Genomic DNA, 18824 nt, shown 5'->3' with positions numbered 1-18824 from the left:
TGTTATAAACTCCGAGGTTAAGGTCTCGCGCTCCCTGAAGCCCTTCTGAGGGAACTCAAGGGTACACATTGTTACGTGACTCTCCATAGGTTTGGATTTTACCATATTAACATTAGACGCTGAGGCCAGACTCTTCAAAGGAAAGGGTTCTATGTCTAAATCGCCAACTGGCTGCAAATTAGTCTTAGAGCGGGAAACAATAATATCCCAGGGAATTGTAGAAGAAAACAGTCAATCAGTGTCCGAAGGAACGACTATTTGTTCTCTCTCGCATAAATTTGACCTCTCAATCAGGCAATCGGATTCCTTCTTGTGGGCCATAACAGGCATCTCATGAGGAAAAACTGAAGACTCTGATCCCTCATTAAGGGTCCTAATATTCAGGATGGATTGAGTTTTCTTCAATACGGGACTATTCACAGGCCAACTACTTTTAAAACAAATATTTGAACCATGTCGCATGGGATTTCGGACTTCCATGGTTTGCAGGCTCTTTACCAAGCTTGGACTAGATAACATTAGCTTCATGAAATCCCAGTGGCCTCCTTCCTCAGTAAAACGTTTGGCCGATATTATATCTGAATGACTAATAGAACCACATTGTCTGGTATGTCGTATCCAATGAATGGCCTTATTTATTAGTGATGATTTATCTTCTCGTATATTAGAAGGTAAAAGAGGAACCTTGCACATGTAAATTGGATGGCAATTACCAGAACCTTTACAAGAGTTAAGCACAATGGTCGGATCCCACACAAATTTTGGACGCGGTCGAGCCCACATGGAACGCCAGAGTGACCCTTGGGGCACAATGAACCAGAGGGCTTAACCGATGGTTCTCTTATGTCATATGCTGGCCTAGCAGAAGAGCTAGAACAACGTAGGTTCAACACATTTCCTTGTTGTAAGGAGGTGCTGATATTAATAATAGCCGGTTCTTCCTTTTGACTAGCAACAATATCCCTCTCGAACTGGTGGAACGAAGAGTATTTAGTACTTCAGCTCCCTCACTTCTTCTTTTAGGCCAGTAATAAGAGAAACCACTTCCTCCTGAGAAGGAGCCGTAAGAAGATGTTGATTTAGGGGTTGTGAGCTTGAGGAGGTGTCGTAGTTGGACTCTTGCTCTAGGCAAGACTGCAGGTTTAAGGATGACAGTACTTTGTAGGTGACTATGCCTATCCTACAACAAGTCGCAACTGTAATCCCAATCCATCCGGCTCACTAGCAGCACCTCACCAAAACCCAAACAGTTAAAGGTGATTTGTGGCAGCCTTTACGCATAGACTCAGAAGTATAACATCTCAGGGAGTGTCGTGGTTAAACGGAGATTCCCCCTTTCTCACAGATACATCATGTCTCAATCAAACATAGGCAATGACGAAGATGCAGTAAGGTTTTAATAGTTTTTATTTAACACAACTGCAATCTGTGATAAGTTGTATGGGCTCCAATGATTAGGATAACGAACAGTGCAAGGAACAGAATGTAAAAGACAAGAGTCATTATTATAAAGACCCCCACCATCTTGTAATAATACAAAAAGACATGGAGTGTGTAATATGTCCTAATACCCTATCATGATAGGCCCAACTTTCTACCTAAAGGAGATCTTGGTATGTTAACCTAATCTGCCAATGCCATGTCCCTGAAAGGAGCCCTCAACCCTCGTTACCTTGGAATGAGGTCTCTAGCTCAGACTCTGTAGGGACACAAAGTCCAGGTCAGCATCAAGGCGACGTGCAGCATCGATAGCAGCAATGGTATCTGGTCGGAATCCCTCTCATTATCTGTCTCAATTGTGAAGTATTTATACAGATCTACTTGGACCCCTGACGTAGGTTGTTCCCAAACAATAGATAGCACCGCATGCTTGGGACGGTAATTAATATAAACAATTCCCTCAAAAGCATGTAGAGGGAATGTACCTAATGTGAACACCTATAGTTTGTTTCTCTTAGTCGCTTGATTTGACACCTTAGCACCGTGGCACTGATAACATAAAGCTAAACAAAATGGCCTAACTATGAACAAGGCAGCCATCTTAGAAGAACTAATTAAATAAATGGGCTAAGACAGAGCAAGCTAAGTAGGTTAAAAGTCACTAGGTGACGTGGGTATGAGTCTGCAAGCCAAAGGCTAAGCTAACTCCTGTTGTCCCATTAAAACAAACTAGGATTCACTACACCCTCTACCATTGCCGTAACAAGCGTGACACCATTACTGGACGCCACAGAAGGTGAGGGAATCCAAAAGCTAAAAAACTGCTCTGGACTAAAAGCAAAGCATAAAACAAAGTTAAAAACATATAGTTAAAATTTAATAGTTTAAAAACATACAAAGAGATGTAGGCCCTCATTATGATTTCAGTAGATTTAACCTCCGAGATCCACGCTGGCAGTCAATAGAAGACCGCCAGTGTGACTACCACCCCCCCCCCGGCCGCATAATGTTTTCCCCACAGGGCCGGCGGTCGGAAACAGCGTTTCTGCCCACCGGCCCAGCGCAGAAAAGGGCCGTAACATTGACAGTGGCTCCAAATGGAGCCATGGCCAATGTTGGTGCGCGGCGGGTGCAGCTGCACCCGTCGCGCAGATCACTCCCCCCAAACTGGGCAGTGACCTGCGTGATGGATCACTGCACAGGGGCCCCTGCACTGCCCATGCCAAGTTCATGGGCAGTGTAGGAGCCCCGAGGGGGGCCCCAGAGCACCCCTTCTGACATCCTTTCCTTGGCAGGGGAGCCTGCCATGGAAAGGCTGGTGGAAGAAGGGATCATTATCTGAGGGGCAGCGCTGCCCTGTCGGAAAATGATCCCCTGCACTGTCAGGCTGCCTGTCAGCGGCAGCCTGGCGGTGGAGGAGGGCCGCCATAGAAGGCCCTCACTATGTTTATTATATGACGGTACAGACCGCCATGCCGGTGGCGGTCTTTGCATCCGCCTGAACCGCCAGGGTTCATAATGACCCCTTTAATGTCAACCATGACAAGCACAGCAGGCCAAAGTAATGAAAATAAAAGCATGCTCTGAATTGTTAGTCTGGTAGGAAAGCCAATCATTATTTTGTGGAACTATAGTCATGATCTTGAAGAGTAGCTCCAAAGTCATTGACTAAAAAGTCATCAAAAAATGAGGCCAAATGGTCAGGTGTAAGATCGATCACATGGGCGGATGGATTCACAAGCAGAAGTGCGCCATAGTCTCTAGTGCAGGTCCACCTGCATTAGTGCCAACCTCCGTAGAATGAAGAGCCAACTCAGTCAACACAGAGGCCCTCATTCCAACCCTGGCGGTCATAGACCGCCAGGGTGGCTGTCCACGGAAGCACCACCAATAGGCTGGCGGTTCTTCATCTGGTATTCCGACCGCGGCTGTAAAGCCGCGGTCGCCCAGCCGGGTCCGGCGGTTTCCCGCCAGATTAGCCCCGGCTGGGAGAATCCTCCAAGGCGGCGCTGCAAGCAGCGCCGCCATGGGGATTCCGACCCCCTTTCCGCCAGCCTGTTTCTGGCGGTTTTCACCACCAGAAACAGGATGGCGGAAACGGGTGTCCTGGGGCCCCTGGGGGCCCCTGCACTGCCCATGCCACTGGCCAGTGGCATGGGCAGTGCAGGGGCCCCCTATCAGGGCCCCAGCATGATTTTCACTGTCTGCATAGCAGACAGTGAAAATCGCGACGGGTGCAACTGCACCCGTCGCACCCCTGCAACACCGCCGGCTCCATTCGGAGCCGGCTTCTGTGTTGCAGGGCCTTCCCCACTGGGCCGGCAGGCGCTCTCTTGGCGGGCACCCGCCGGCCCAGAGGGAAAGTCTGAATGGCCCCCGCGGTCTTTTGACCGCGGAGCGGTCATTTGGCGGCGTAAGTTTGGCGGGCGGCGACCGCCGACCGCCGCCTGCCAAACTTAGAATGACCCCCAGAGTGTTAATAGGTGGCCTCACGGATCAGCCTTAGTCTCATGGGGCATGACCGTGTATGAACCCTCATCGGGGACATCAGCAGTTCTTGGACCACAGGAGGCACTGGTGTGATGGCAAGACACACTGTTGGCAAATGTTCAAAGAAGCACCATACGCAGCAAAAGATAGACTGCACGCACCAGAGGAGTGGTTGGAATGACAATGACCAATTCCACTCTAGTTCCTCCAGCAAGGAAGCATCAAAAATCTGAACCATGCATTCACGGCACAGTTCTGCTGGTGGCAGCTGCTCCATCGCTCCATGTAGCTGTAAAGAAACAACCACTGCGAATCAGAAAAAATAGCAGCAGTATTCCGCCAATTAATGCCAAAATTACAGGAAAGCCACCAAACACACTTGAAAAGAGTGAATGGACGGCTGACGGGATAACTCCGAAGGTAGTCTGGAAGACTGACACTAATCCAGACAGCCTTAAAGAAATAGACTATCCCAGTAGTACTTGAGGCATTGAAAATTCTAGATACCAGCTCAACAAAGTGCTTGGGGAAGTTGGTATTTAATAGGGATTGTATCTCGGCTGAAGATCTCGTAATCTGGAGAGCATACGTCTCTCTAGCGAATGTCAACGCGACCTGTTTCTGGAACAGTAGCGCCTTTAGTCTGCTCAGCTTGTCATAATTTACATTAATAGTATCAATGTGAGGCCACATTTCTGATAACTTTATCTCTCCTCTGAGGGGAAATAAACCATGTCCACCACACGAAACGACTTTAGAGACCGAAATTGCGTAGGCAATTCCTGGTCGTATACCGCAACAGCTTTGGTCACTCAGCACCACATAACTTCCATTTGAAAGTACATGAAATGCTGGTCGAATCAAAGGGATGGGAGTACCCTTCAGAAAACAGGCTAAGTTTGCGACCCCAGCATTGCAATGGCCGTGAAGAGACACCTGCTTACAGATCATTGAATGACTAACAGTAGTCTCACATTTGCTTCCGCTAAGAAAGACCTCTGTTTCGCCGTTCAGACTTTTGTATTCAAAGGGCAGCTCCCACTCTTCCTTAATATAGCTATCGCCCAGTCGCTCATACCAGCCTATGGCAAGATGTTTCAAGCATTTCGAAAAACGAAAAGTGGAAATGGGCAGATTAATGATGCCATGTAGGAGCCATACTGTTGAAGGACTTTCTGCAACTGTGAAAGGCAACTTATCTAACTTCTCTATATGAAGCATGGTGAAACTCGTTTCCCTTTTAGCCATCGTCTTTTGTTCCCTGGATAAATCCTGGATAAATTCAAAGCACTGAACAATTCACTACCGTTAATGTATCTCCATGGAATAGGGCCATTTTTCAATGTTTGTAATGTCCAACCAAGCTGCATGATGGAACGCAGCTGACTTTGTCCATGGTATAAACGGGACATGTCCGTCTGAATGATATCTATTGTAGATAACACTATATTTGTCAATGAATAAATTCTGTTGGACAGTGTTCATGCCATTATCGACAACTGCTAAAGCCTTTTATAAGTTTTCCGTATCTAATTGCCTTAATTGTACAGCATCTTCGATCTGAGAAAGTTTCAATTTCTCATTTTACATAGCATAGATGAATCTTTTAGCGCGCTGTTTCCTAGGACCTAACAAGAAGTCCTGCAAGTCTATATCTTTGGAAAGTGTGTTAAGGAGTTCTTTAACTGCAGCTAACATGTTCTACTGTACCCATTGTTGGCACAATTTACCCACACTATCTGTTTTAACTATCCCCGTGTGTTGACCTGAGACAAAGCGAGGATCTGTCCGACTAATCTTGACCCCCCTGAGAAATTAAAAAAAACGTGCCTGACAACCTTTAGTGTCTACTGGCTAAATTAACCACCCTCCGGGACTAGAAAGTGAAGAATTATAGGTACCAGCCTGAACCTTGGCATCTAGCTCTTCTTCGGTGTTATTCAAGAAGAATTGCCAGTCATTAAATTTTGCCGGTGTGGAAATACTGGGCGTGTTCATTTCCTTTATTTTTGCTAACCCTAGGCAGGAGGTCTGTTGAATCGTGTCATTTAAAAAGATAATTTGCGCAGGGTTCAGGCACGCTCTAAACAAAGCTTCCCTACCCTGTATCTGCCAATCTTGTGTTCCCCATACACTCTTTAAATCAATAGTGTTCTTCCAGTGATCGTAACCTTCAACAGCAAGACGGGAAACAAAGGAAGCTGAATAAATCAGTTTTGTGTCTGTTAGCAAAATTTTCCGAATCTTGGAAGGAGGTAATTTGAAATAATATGATTCAGAATGTTTTGTGTCATGCCCAGAAAAAGAAGTGAATTTCGTTAAATAAATTTTCAGGCTCCCCACTGGTGGTGTCGAACAATGTTCCCACTGTGTGTAATTAAGTACCGTTCTATATCTAGTTGCACGGTGCAGGTAATTTGGTCCCCAATTATTGTAGCAGAACATTTCCCCGTAATTCATTGTATTTGCATATACATCATCACTTTCAAATACTGAATAGTCCTTCATTTCAGTTAACATGAAATCAACTGTCTGGACATCCCAATCATCAGATACAACACTGGGTATAATAACATCTGTCTGATATTTTGAATACATACGGTATTTAAAAAACCTCAGTAGGCCCGTACATTTCAAATGGAACTTTGTCCCATACAATCCCATCAGAAATGGATACAGCTGAAATGTTCACTGGGGAAAAGTCTTTGTTGACCTTGTATGAGGAATGCTATGGAGTTAAGACTTCATCCACAGGCGTTACAGAGGCGTGTTCAGGAAAGTAATGACTATTTATAAGCAAGAAGAAAACAGTCACAAACCCAATCCATAGAAATAAGGTAGAAAACATCAGGCAGAACCATAAATAGTTCCATGGGTTGATTAAGTAATCCGTTTTAAGCCATAGATATAGCTTATGTGTTTATGAAGCATTTTCAATCACTGGAGTGGATGAGTATGAACAAAAAGTCATCAATGTTGATGAAGTAACCAGAGGCAGTCTCTGCAAATATGGGAGCAAGTACAGTACTTGTAGATGGGTCCACTTCATGTGGAGGATCATAGTAGATGGTGCCATAAGTCTGTGTTGTATTGGTGTATAAAACGGCCAAATCTTGGACAGGCGTTGTCATTGAAGTGGTAACAGGGACCACCAAGAGCTCAGTTTCTGCCCTCCCCATGGTCGAGGAGGAATTTGTAGAATTGTTGGACATTGTTGCATAGTCCACTGGAGTGTTTTTCACTCTATTCTGAAGAGATATGTCCTGTTGGGTAGTGAGAGGGGATCGGGACCTACCTAAAGGACCTCTGGGTCTACTGTGCAGGATCAGCCACATGGTGAAGTTTGACGTTGTCAATTGAAACAAATCTGTTTCCTCGGGAACCAGGCAATGGTGGCAAGATAACAGTTCTGGTACCTTGTATTCCTATGACTGAGACCGGTGCTCTGTAGGATGGACTGCATTCCTTATTCACAGCAATCTTTTCACGAACCAGATCCCCAACTTTAGGAATCCAGCCAGTGGGAGTTGTTGGTATATCCCTTGTTCCTAAGGTGGCAGCACCGGTGGATGATTTATCATCACAAAATTGCTGAAGCTCCTGTAAGACAGTGAGACGTTCATTTACGTCAAAAGGTGTTTCTGCTGCCACCATACCAGAACCATCAAGATCTGCGACATACATAGGTATCCCAAAGAGAACCTGATAGGGAGTGCGTCCCCCAAAGGACCGTCTTGGCAGATTATTCAGTGCTCTCTGGACCCCATATAGGTGAAGAAGCCAGCTGCAGCCAGAACCTAATACCCTAGCTGTTAAGGACTGTTTAAATCACGGTTCCGCCTCTCCACAACCAAATTTCCCTCTGGATGGTATGGTGAGGAGTAATGGAGTTCAACACCCATCGTCCCCATGGTGTCCCTGAATGCCTTAGAGGCAAATGCATGGCCCTGGTCCGAATGGAATGCTGCAACCGCATATGTATCGATAAAGATCAGCAAGTCTTTTATAAAAGTTTGATCATCAGCCGACCGCTGTGGCCATACCCACAGGAATCTAGAACAAGAATCTACAGCTACTAAGTTCTATCTGAATGAACCATCAGGTTGGAGTGGACCACAATGGTCCAGGTACACACATTGCAATGGCCTGCTTACCACTACGAGGGATGTCTGCGGCAGGCGTTTGATATTAGAGCCCTTTATCTGCTGGCAAATGTTACAACAAAGAATGTATTGCTGTGTCTGTTTGTATAGACCTGGCCACCAGAATCTTTTCTGCAAGAGTGTTTCTGTGGCTGAAATACCAGCATGAGCAGAAGCGAAACCCTCGTGCACTGCTTTCACTAGACCTGATCTCTGGTCCCCATTGGGAATCGCTCGGTCTCCAACCCCAGGAAGTGTTGCATAAGCAACATTTTCCGCACTGATGTGGTAAGAATATTTTGTAGGTTACCCTTTCGGGAGAGACTTGCCCTCAGCCAAAGCTTTCAGGGCAGTCAAAATTTCATTATCCAACCTCGTATGAGAATGAGTCACTGCAGCCACAGAAGCCGTAGCCACTGCATATTTGGCTGCTTCATCAGCCAAAGTATTACCGATAATGTGTACTCCTACATGTTGGTGGCCCAATGTATGTGCGACATGGACACACAGTAGCTTACCCTTAAGATCAGCCGCCCTCCCCCACAATGTCTTGTGTTTTATGGTGTTCCTTTTAGAATGTCTAAACCTGTTCAGCTTCCAATGATTAAAATAATCATTGTAGGACTGCACACAGTAGTATGAGTCACAGACTATTAAGGTCAGTTTTCCTGTTTCTGTTTTTTCTAGAGCTAAAATAAGGGCTTTAAGTTCAGCCAACTGAGCTGTGCAGTCACCTAGGGTCTGCGTGTAGGTATTGTCAGGGTGAACAACTCCATCCTTCATCACTCCACTTACGGCTGCACATGCGGCTGAGTATTGATGTTTGGTACCTACTGCTGGTTGGGCAGAACCATCAGTATAGATGACAGTATGGTAGTTGTCTAAAGGCAATATATCTAGAGGAGCAGGGCACTCCTGTTCGTATTGAAGAAATTCTTGTGTCTGGAGTTTCGGATCAAAGATGTAGTCAACATCAGTGGCAGTCAGGGACGTTGCCCACTGAATCCAACATGGATGTAATGCTTTGGCGTTAGGAACGCTCGCTTTGGTGATGACCTCTAAGGCTGGCACTGGGGTAACGACAATGATGCGTTTCCCTTGGGAAAGTGGCCTCTCCTTTATGACAGCCATCTGAACTGCAGTTAGAATTTTTCTGTTGGGGCGAAACGTTGTTCTGCATTTGAGTATAAATGTGATTTATATTCTATGGGCACCTTGTCATCCTCTTTGAAGGTGACATAAGTAAACCCAATAGCACCAGCAATTATCCTGATAACCAAATATGTTTTATTGTCACATGTGTGCAAGTGTGTAGCTTCCAGCATGTCCTGTTGTAACTCCCTAAGGATGCTTGTGTGTTCAACTGTCCAGTGTCTGCCAGAAAAATCTGGACGTATTGAGTCGTACAGTGGCTTGATACGTTGTGCATAGTCAGGAATGTATGTTCTGCCAAAATTAAAGAAACCAAGTAAAGACTGTAGTTTCTTTAAAGTGTTCGGTGGGTGCAGTTGTGCACATTTCTCTAGAAAGTGCGGGGCCAGGCTCTTCCCCTCATTTGATAGCTCGTATCCCAGGAATAGTACACTGAGAAAGGCAATTTTTGTTTTCTTAAAATTGAATTTGTATCCAAGGACTGCGAACCCTAAAATGATCCGATCGACCCTGACAAGATGAATGTTGAGGTCGTAAACCGTGAGATAGATGTCATCCACATAGGACAACACCTCGGAATCAATATCTTGTAATATTGATGTAACACAGGCTGAGAATAGCCCTGGGCTATTCTTATAGCCATGGGGCAAATGGCAAAAGCGTTTTTGTGAGCCAAATGAGAATGCACTCAGGTCCTGACTTTCATCGCTAAATTCTGGCAGAAAAACCTGTTGGAAATATCCAACGTTGTTTTATATTTTTTGCGTACTACATTGTTTATTAGTGCTGTGCTATGTGAATTTTGTATAGCATATGTATGTGTATGACTGTTTAAATGTCTGTCATCTAAGACTATTCTATAGGAATGGTCTGGCTTTGCAACAGGGAATAACGGGTTATTCATTGAAGAGGCACAGGGCTCAACTATCCCTGATATTCTAGCTGAGTGAGGATCTCCCTCACTGGAGCCTTTGCCTCATGTTTAACTGGATATTGTGGCTGAGGCTGGGGAGTAGACCTGATAGGTATTATATGACATGGAGAGTCCCTGTCCCAACCTACATGATTGTGGTATAACGCCAGTGCCTGCGCTAAAACCCATTTGACAGCGTAGGCTTCTTTTTCTGACTCTGGAACAAGATTAGAGAAAGAAGGCAAAATGACATTTTCCCCATGTGGTAGCTTACGGACATGTCCGGGCGGCCAATCTCTTTCAGCCAATAGGATGTCACAGTTAAGTTTGTCTCAAAATATCACATCAATGGTGCGCTCTACGTATCCCTCAATTTGAATCTTCAAATCATAAAGTCTATCGGGTGGGAGTATGAGCCCGTCCGCTGTTTCAACAGCAATAAAATCGCTAGTTGCTGTCACATCCAGATGATCTTTCAGACTCTGGTGACATATTGTGACCTCTGCTGCGCTGTCTAACAGTGTCACTGCCCATGTCGTGTCCTTCAGCAGTGTTCTCAAGTGTACTGGGATTTTTGACTGATAGTGCTGCCACCTTTTTCTTTTAAAACTGTGGCTTTTGTTGTGTAGTCTTTTCTTCTTTTTTGACTGTAGACTGCGACGAGTTTCACATATTCAGGACGTCGATCAGGACAGCCCCCTCTCTCGCTATGTCTATCCGGTGCGTCCTGAAAGGAACGAGAGGGATGTGAATCAGTATATCTGTCAGGAGTTTTTATATTCTCCCTATTTCTGAGAGTGTATAACATTTCGGAGTTCTCCGGATGTGGAGAGTCTGCTCTGTGCTTTTGTCTGTCTTTAAATTCTCTTGGCTTTTCCTAGCACTTTTTAGAACCCTCCTGTGCCTGTTTCATACCTTCCTTAGGGGCGGTATTCTGTACTTCCAGCTTCTTTGGCTTGACTCCCAAACTATCCCGTCCTATACTAGTATAGGTATCAGAAATAATTTTCGGTAGCTGTCTCTCTTGTTCCAAATGTGGAGTTTCTCGGAGACGCTGGTGTATTGCCAGTGCTACCACTTCCCCTTTAATGTTCCTTAGCAATATTGAGGAAACTGCGTCGAAGTTACGCATTAGTTTCATCCCCAAATCTAGGGCAGGTGCTGCCCCATGCTCATTCTGTAGTTGTTTTAACACTTCTGGTAAATTGTCAAGTGTCGGGGTGCCATGTGTGGTAGTATATATTGCAGCGAAGACTCTACCCCATGTGGCGCAGTCATCCGCCGGGAGAACCATTCCAAAGGGCAAGCACATTGTGAGAATTCTATGTTTCTCCTGTGGTCCCGTATGGGAAAACACAGCTTCCAGCTGATTTGTTTCCTGGGCTATCCAATATGGTATCTTCTCCCGTTCTGTGGGAACCTTATCCATAATAGTATGCACTGTTTGTGGATTAATCCCAGTAGCCCATTGATATCCATCAGGTGCTGCTGGTGCCGGACGCACTGGTGTTGTGTTCAAAGTTCGCATTGCGAACTGAACAAGTCGTCTGTATAATATTACTATCTCATCGTATAAATTTCGCAGATCTGCTGCTTGCATGTTTTGAATGCCTGGGTGAGGTGTGTATGTGTCAAACATGGGCCACGTTGGTCCATCATTACCTAAAAGACCTAATCTCACTCGTTGTATTACATGTGTAGGGCGCCTTCAAACCAGTTCTGATGCTCTTGATATGTTAGCGGAATTTCATGATACTGGTATGCTTGGTACCGTTGAGGTACGTTTGCAATTCTATATGTGTAGAATGTGACTGACCTGTGGTCTTCCTCAGGAAAGGTGATCTAGGAGTAGAATGTTTCTGTTGGGTAAGCATCATTAGCTTCCACTATGAAAGTGACGTCCCCGCCCTCTTCTGTTGAGCCATGCCTACTAGATGTAATGTTAATGCTTGTCTGGCATTCTCAGGAATGTCTATGGCATTAGCCATATTGTATAAAATGTGTTAAGAGATGGAACACCAAGTAGGGAATAAAGTCCCTTTTAAGAGTTTGAACTCGGGCAACCTACAACCTAATTAGGTGTTCCATGTTCAGCTGAGGAGGATTTTCCCGAAGACTACAGACATCTCTGTATAATGGTACTTAGGGTACCTGTCATCTGTTAGACAGTGATAGTCAGGGTATCCGTAAATTAGTGCCTAAACACCATTGTTGGTGGCGCCATGTCGTAGTTGGACTCTTGCTCCAGGCAAGACTGCAGGTTTAAGGATGACAGTACTTTGTAGGTGACTATGCCTATCCTACAACAAGTCGCAACTGTAATCCCAACCCTTCCGGCTCACTAGCAGCACCTCAGTTAAAGGTGATTTGTGACAGCCTTTACGCACGGACTCAGAAGTATAACATCTCAGAGAGTGTCGTGGTTAAATGGAGATTACCCCTTTCTCACAGATACATCATGTCTCAATCAAACACAGGCAATGACGAAGTTGCAGTAAGGTTTTAATAGTTTTTATTTAACACAACTGCAATCTGCGATAAGTTATATGGGCTGCACTGATTAGGATAGCGAACAGTGCAAGGAACAGAATGGTAAAGACAAGGGTCATTATTATGAAGACCATCACCATCTTGCAATAATACAAAAAGACATGGAGTGTTTAATATGTCCTAATACCCTATCATTATAGGCCTAACCTTCTACCTAAAGGAGATCTTGGTATGTTAAACCTAATCTGCCAATGCCATGTCCCTGAAAGGAGCCCCCAACCCTCGTTACCTTGGAATGAGGTCTCTAGCTCAGACACGAAGTCAAGGTCAGCGTCAAGGTGACGTGCAGCATTGATAGCAGCGATGGTATCTGGTCAGAATCCCTCTCACTATCTGTCTCAATTGTAAAGTATTTATACAGATCTACTTGGACCCCTGACGTAGGTTGTTCCTAAACAATAGATAGCACTGCATGCTTGGGACGGTAATTAATATAAACAATTCCCTCAAAAGCATGAAGAGGGAATGTACCTAATGTGAACACCTATAGTTTGTTTGTCTTAGTCGCTTCATTTGACACCTTAGCACGATGGCACTGATAACATAAAGCTAAACAAAATGGCCTAACTATAAACAAGGCAGCCATCTTAGAAGAATTAATTAAATAAGTGGACTAAGACAGAGCAGGCTAAGTAGGTTAAAAGTCACTAGGTGACGGGGACACGAGCCAAAGACTAAGCTAACTCCTGTTATCCCATTAAAACAAACTAGGATTCACTACAAGGAGCTTCCTTGATTGCGGATTTGGTCCTGTAGGTCCAGTGGCGAAAAGCAATTTGTACAGGGAATCTCGTGGACAATCATGTTGCCTGGCATAGTATCTTCTGTACTTAAATGTACTAGACTAGTACCCGAAGGCTTTGCATTTATACCTTCAGCCTGGGATACCAGTACTGATGAGGATTCTCCATTTATGGTGGTATTTCCTTTACTAGGAAGTCTAACCGTCAAGAAGGGAGCAATGGTACCACTTTTGATCCCCTTTTGTGGGTTTATCTCCTTTTTGTTCAACATGGATTCAACCTCTTTAATCAAAGTGTCTATTTCGTTAAATACACAGTTAGAATGGGTCTGTGGTGTTTGATGGAGCTTTGGGATTTTGGTTTGCACTGAGCCCACTACAGGGCTTCCTTTTGCCTTGCGCTTCCCCATTTCATGCACAAAGTAAACTGTAACACAGACTAAAAATACCAGACAGCAACATAAGTTCCTTTGACTGTTCCTACCTCAGATTCAAGAGGGGTGGTCCAGTCCGGCCTCAGGCGGTCTCAGACGTGGTCCTCCTCATCCCTCTGGTACTGGTCCTTCTAGTTCCTATGTGTAGATCACTCTAGCTCATATAGTTCTTGTCACCCTGGTTTAACATACCCTTGAGTCTGACACACCTGGACCTTCTGGCCCCACTAGACCTAGACTTTCTCATCCTTTTCAATGCCCTACCCATTCTAATCTAGGGTTTTCAGGTCCTGCTAGCTCTGGTCCTTTCTGTTTGGGGGCCCCCACTTTTCCATATATTTCCTGTATTTGAGATACCTGTTAAATCCATTCCTGGCCACTCAAGGTCCTCACCTCTTTTAAGACAGCAATTTGCCACATCTGGATCCCTACAAACATTCAGCAAGCATTTATTTAAGAACTCCCAGCAATGGCTGAGTCCACCAGGGTGGTATATCCCTACCAAGGTGTGGTGACCAGCCAATGAGGAAGCATGCCATGAAAGGTTGTGGGTGTCAAAGAGACCAGATCCTCGGGGCTTGCGCATGTTCCCAAAATGTCTGCCGCTTAGCAACTCCAAACTCCACTAATTATAAAGCACAGAGTTAAAGAATGGCCAAGTGGGGGAATGGGTTTTGAGTTGGGAACAGCAAGGAAGGAGACCTGTGGAAGCAAGAGTTAAACAACACAACTGCAAGATGAATCACAATGACTTTCAATAAGTTTTGTTTCAAATAAACACTTATGCTGAAAACATGAATGGCCCAAGGCTTCACTATAAGTAGGCCTCAAGAATCTAGGTACCTAGAAATCAAGAAAGGTTATGCAAGGTTTTCTCATGAACATTCCAGAATTAGAATTAACATATTATATTTTGAACAATAAACTCTCTCCAAATACTTCTTAGAATAATCTCTGCATTGTAGCAAGAATCAAAGAGCACATGTTTTTTTCTCTGCATGAATGAACTGTACTAGAACCATGAATAACACTGCTACGTCACTCTCTGATTAAGAGTTTCAAGACTCAAATGCTCAGGGAATATTATGCACCTTAATCAAACTGCACATCTAGATTTTGATGTCTAGAAATGATTGCGAACTCTGCCCATCTGTATTTCAAAAGTTAAACACCAGGAATGAATCGCTCACCCTGTTGCCGATTCGAGATTCGCTTGCAATAAAACAATTGCGCACACTGCTGATCTGATGATTCAAGAGTTTAATGCCGGGAAAGAATCGCGCACACTGTTGCCGATTTTATTATCAAGAACCAAATGCCATGAAAGGATCGTGCACACTGCCGATCAGAATGCCAAGAAGTAAATGCCAGGACTGAAACGCGCACACTGTTGCCGATTCGAAATTCACGATACAAATGCCATGAAATGATCGAGCGCACTGCCAATCTGAATGCCAAGAAGTAAATGCCTGGAATGAATCGCACACACTGTTGCCAATTCAGAATTCAAATGCCATGAAAACGATCGCACACGCGATTTTAAGTTTAGGCCCAAAACTCGAGTGTCACTGGAATACTGAGGGGCCTAACCCGACCTCCGCCTTACCGCCCTGCTAGAAGATCACCAAATAAACGAGGGAAGGCCTGGAAATGACTGGATAGGCCTCCAGAATAGGAACTCTGGAAAATGCTGCTGCTCAGCACCGGGACCTCTGAATAGTGAGCACTTGGAGCTGGGCTGGCTCCCTTATATAGAGCCAAGCCCCGCCCACGAGCCACACCAAACCATGCTGCAAGAAAGGCTTCTAGAAAGTCTTAGAATAAAGGACTACACCCTGTAGCCCTGCAAACAAGCCTTGCAACTGAACAATGAATTACAAACAGCATTAATGACTTTTCAAGGTAAAAGCTCTGCAATGCAAAAGGTTAACATACTGCATAGGAACACATTGCATGAAATATGACTTTGCATAAGGACTGGGTTTTTGCATTTACGTCGCCCGTACTGATGTTGACAGTACTCCCCCCCTCCCAAACGTGCTTTAGGGCCTGGTTTGTCTGGATGTAGGTGATGAAAATGCCTAACTAGTCGTGGAGCATGAATGTCAGATGCTGAGACCCATGAATTGCTCTCAGGACCGTAACCTTTACAAGATATTAGATACCAGAGATTACTATCTCTAAATTTTGAATCCAGCACCTGTTTAACTTCGTATTCCAATTCTCCCTGTACTAGAACTGGAGCTGGTTGGCAGCAGACTTTTTGGACAGCCCTTTTCAGGAGTGAAGTATGAAATACTGGATGAATACGTAGTGACCTTGGTAACTGCAGTTTATAGGTCACTGGATTGATTTGTTGAAGAACTGTGTAAGGACCTATGAATTTGGGATTAAACATATACTTTTTCTTGAAGTTAATATTACGTGTGGAAAGCCAAACTCTATTACCTGGCTTATATTGGGGTCCTTCACAATGTTTCTTGTCATAGTGCTTTTTATATGTTTGTTTAGCTTTATCAAGGTGTTGCTGAATTTTTTTCCGGGTTTGATGGATTTGTTGAATCGTCTCTGACATGGCTGGTGTAAGTGTACTTTCTTGTGGAACCGTGATTGGCAGGGTAGCAGGATGAAAGCCAAACATACCAAAAAAGGGAGTGACACCAATGGAAGTATGATACGAGTTATTATAGGCTAGTTCAGCTCACCAAAGCATCGATGTCCAAGAATGAAGTGCTTCCTCAGCATAAGCACGTAGGTATTGTTTCAATGTCTGATTTAATCGCTCAGTTTGGCCATCCGTTTGAAGATGGTGATTGGTAGACACTGTAGAAGTGATTTGAAGTGTTTTGCACCACATTTTCCAGAAGTTAGAGGCAAATTGTGATCCCCGATCGGAGAGAATCACTTTTGGTAAACCGTGATATCGGACCACTCGATTTAAAGGGATTGTTGCCAGTTCACTGGAGGTGGACAATTTCTTGCAAGTAAGGAAATGTGCATATTTCGTGAGTCTATCTACCACCACAAGGATTACTGAGTGATGTTGAACAATGGGTAGACCAGTAATAAAGTCTAATGAGATGTGCTCCCAAGGTCGAAGTGGAGTTGGGAGAGGATATAACAAACCTTTTGGCTTTGAATGACTTGACTTCATGCGAGCACAAACTTCACAGTTAGCTACCATCTGTTTGATGTCTTTTATGAAAGTAGGCCACTAAAAGTAGCGTTTAACTAATTCAAGAGTTTTAGGAATACCTGGATGACCTGCCGTAGGTATAACATGCAACCAATGAAATACCAACTTGCGCAACTTGGTAGATGGAACAAATAAACGGGCATCATGGAGAGGCAGTCCGTGTTTGATTGACCTTTTGCGATCTGCTTGAGCCCATTTTTGGCATTTCTCAATGGAGAAGGAATTACGGATTTCTTCAAAAAAGTCTTCGGTTTTTATGATGCAAAGAACCTTGTCTGGAGCAATGATAGACCTAGGAGACTGAATTGCAGGTAACATAGTAGAATCTTGAGAGGACAAAGCATCCGCTTTGCGATTATCTTTTCCAGGGTAGAAGGTTACCACAAAATCAAACTCGGCAAAAAACAGCATCCATCGGAGTTGCAGAGGAGTCAAAAGTCTAGCTGAAATCATGAACTGGAGATTGCGGTGATCTGTATATACTGTGATAGTGTGTTTGGCGCCTAACAAATGGTGTCTCCATTCTTTGAAGGCATCATGGATTGCCAGAAGCTCTATCTCAGCAATAACATAATTTTGTTCTGCTTTGTTCAGCTTTCGAGACATGTAGGCTACAGGATGTAGTTGACCAGTATCTTTACTTCGTTGTGATAACACTGCACCAATGGCCACATCTGAAGCATCTGCTTCCAATATGAATGGATGCTCAACGTCCAGGTGAGTCAAGACTGTGGCAGTGGAGAAAGCTTCCTTTAAGGTTGAAAAGGCTCTGTCAGCTTCAGGGGACCATACAAATGGTTCTTTCTTTCTCAACAACTTGCTGATTGGCGCCACTGTCTGCGGGAAATTATCTATGAACCTACGAGAGAAGTTTGTAAAACCTAGGAAGCACTGAACATCTCAAACAGTATTTCGAGTGGGCCAATCAGCTACTGCTTGCACTTTTCTTTCTGCCATGACCATACCTTGGGGGTTAAGGATGACTCCTAAGAACTCAACAATGGTAACATGGAATTCACATTTGGTTAATTTGCAATACAGATTATGCTTTCAAAGGGCTGTGAGAATCTTCTTGACATGTTGTACATGTTCGACTTCATTGTCTGAATAGATTAAGATATTGTTGATGTAGACTATTGCAAATAGGTCTAGATACTCTCTAAGGATGTCATTCAGAAAGAATTGAAATGCTGCTAGAGCGTTACAAAGTCCAAAGGGCATGACTGTGTATTCAGACAGACCATATTGGGTTTTAACAGCAGTTTTCCATTCATCGCCTTCTCTCATTCTGACTAATTGGTAAGCACCTCTTAAGTCTAACTTTCTGTAGATTTTTGCTTTTTTAACTTGATCCAACAAGACAGGAATCAGAGGTAATGGGTACTTGTTCTTGACTGTGATTTTGTTCAAACCTCTATAGTCTATGCAAGTTTGAAGATCCCCATTAGTCTTGGGGACAAAAAGAAAGAGGAGATACTGCAGGAGACTTGGAAGGACGAATAAAGCCATTAGCTAGAAATTGATCTAAGTATTTTCTTAGGTGTTGATTTTTGTGTTCTGACAAAGGGTACACACAACAGCTAGGGAGTATAGCACCAGGAATTAGATCAATTTGGCAGTCATATGGTCTGTGAGGTGGCAAGGTTTCTGCTTCTCTTTCATCAAAAACATCTAGATAGGATGAGTACTGCCAGGGCAGCGTTACATCTTTTTCAGCAGCTGTTGCTACGTGAGCTTTGCAAGTTTTTGTGACTCTTGATGTCTG

General features: G+C 44.2%; 1 protein-coding gene across 2 annotated transcripts in view; it reads left to right on the top strand.

The window, feature by feature from the left end:
• The window catches only part of LOC138260001 (solute carrier family 22 member 6-B-like), an 896476-nt gene that overhangs the window by 461613 nt on the left and 416039 nt on the right, over positions 1–18824 (top strand). The gene's annotated exons all lie outside the window — the stretch shown is intronic.

This window comes from Pleurodeles waltl, chromosome 9, assembly GCF_031143425.1.
Source record: "Pleurodeles waltl isolate 20211129_DDA chromosome 9, aPleWal1.hap1.20221129, whole genome shotgun sequence".
Classification (NCBI taxonomy): domain Eukaryota; kingdom Metazoa; phylum Chordata; class Amphibia; order Caudata; family Salamandridae; genus Pleurodeles; species Pleurodeles waltl.
The sequence above is the reverse complement of the archived record's forward strand: the minus strand, read 5'-3'. Positions and strand labels throughout refer to the sequence as shown.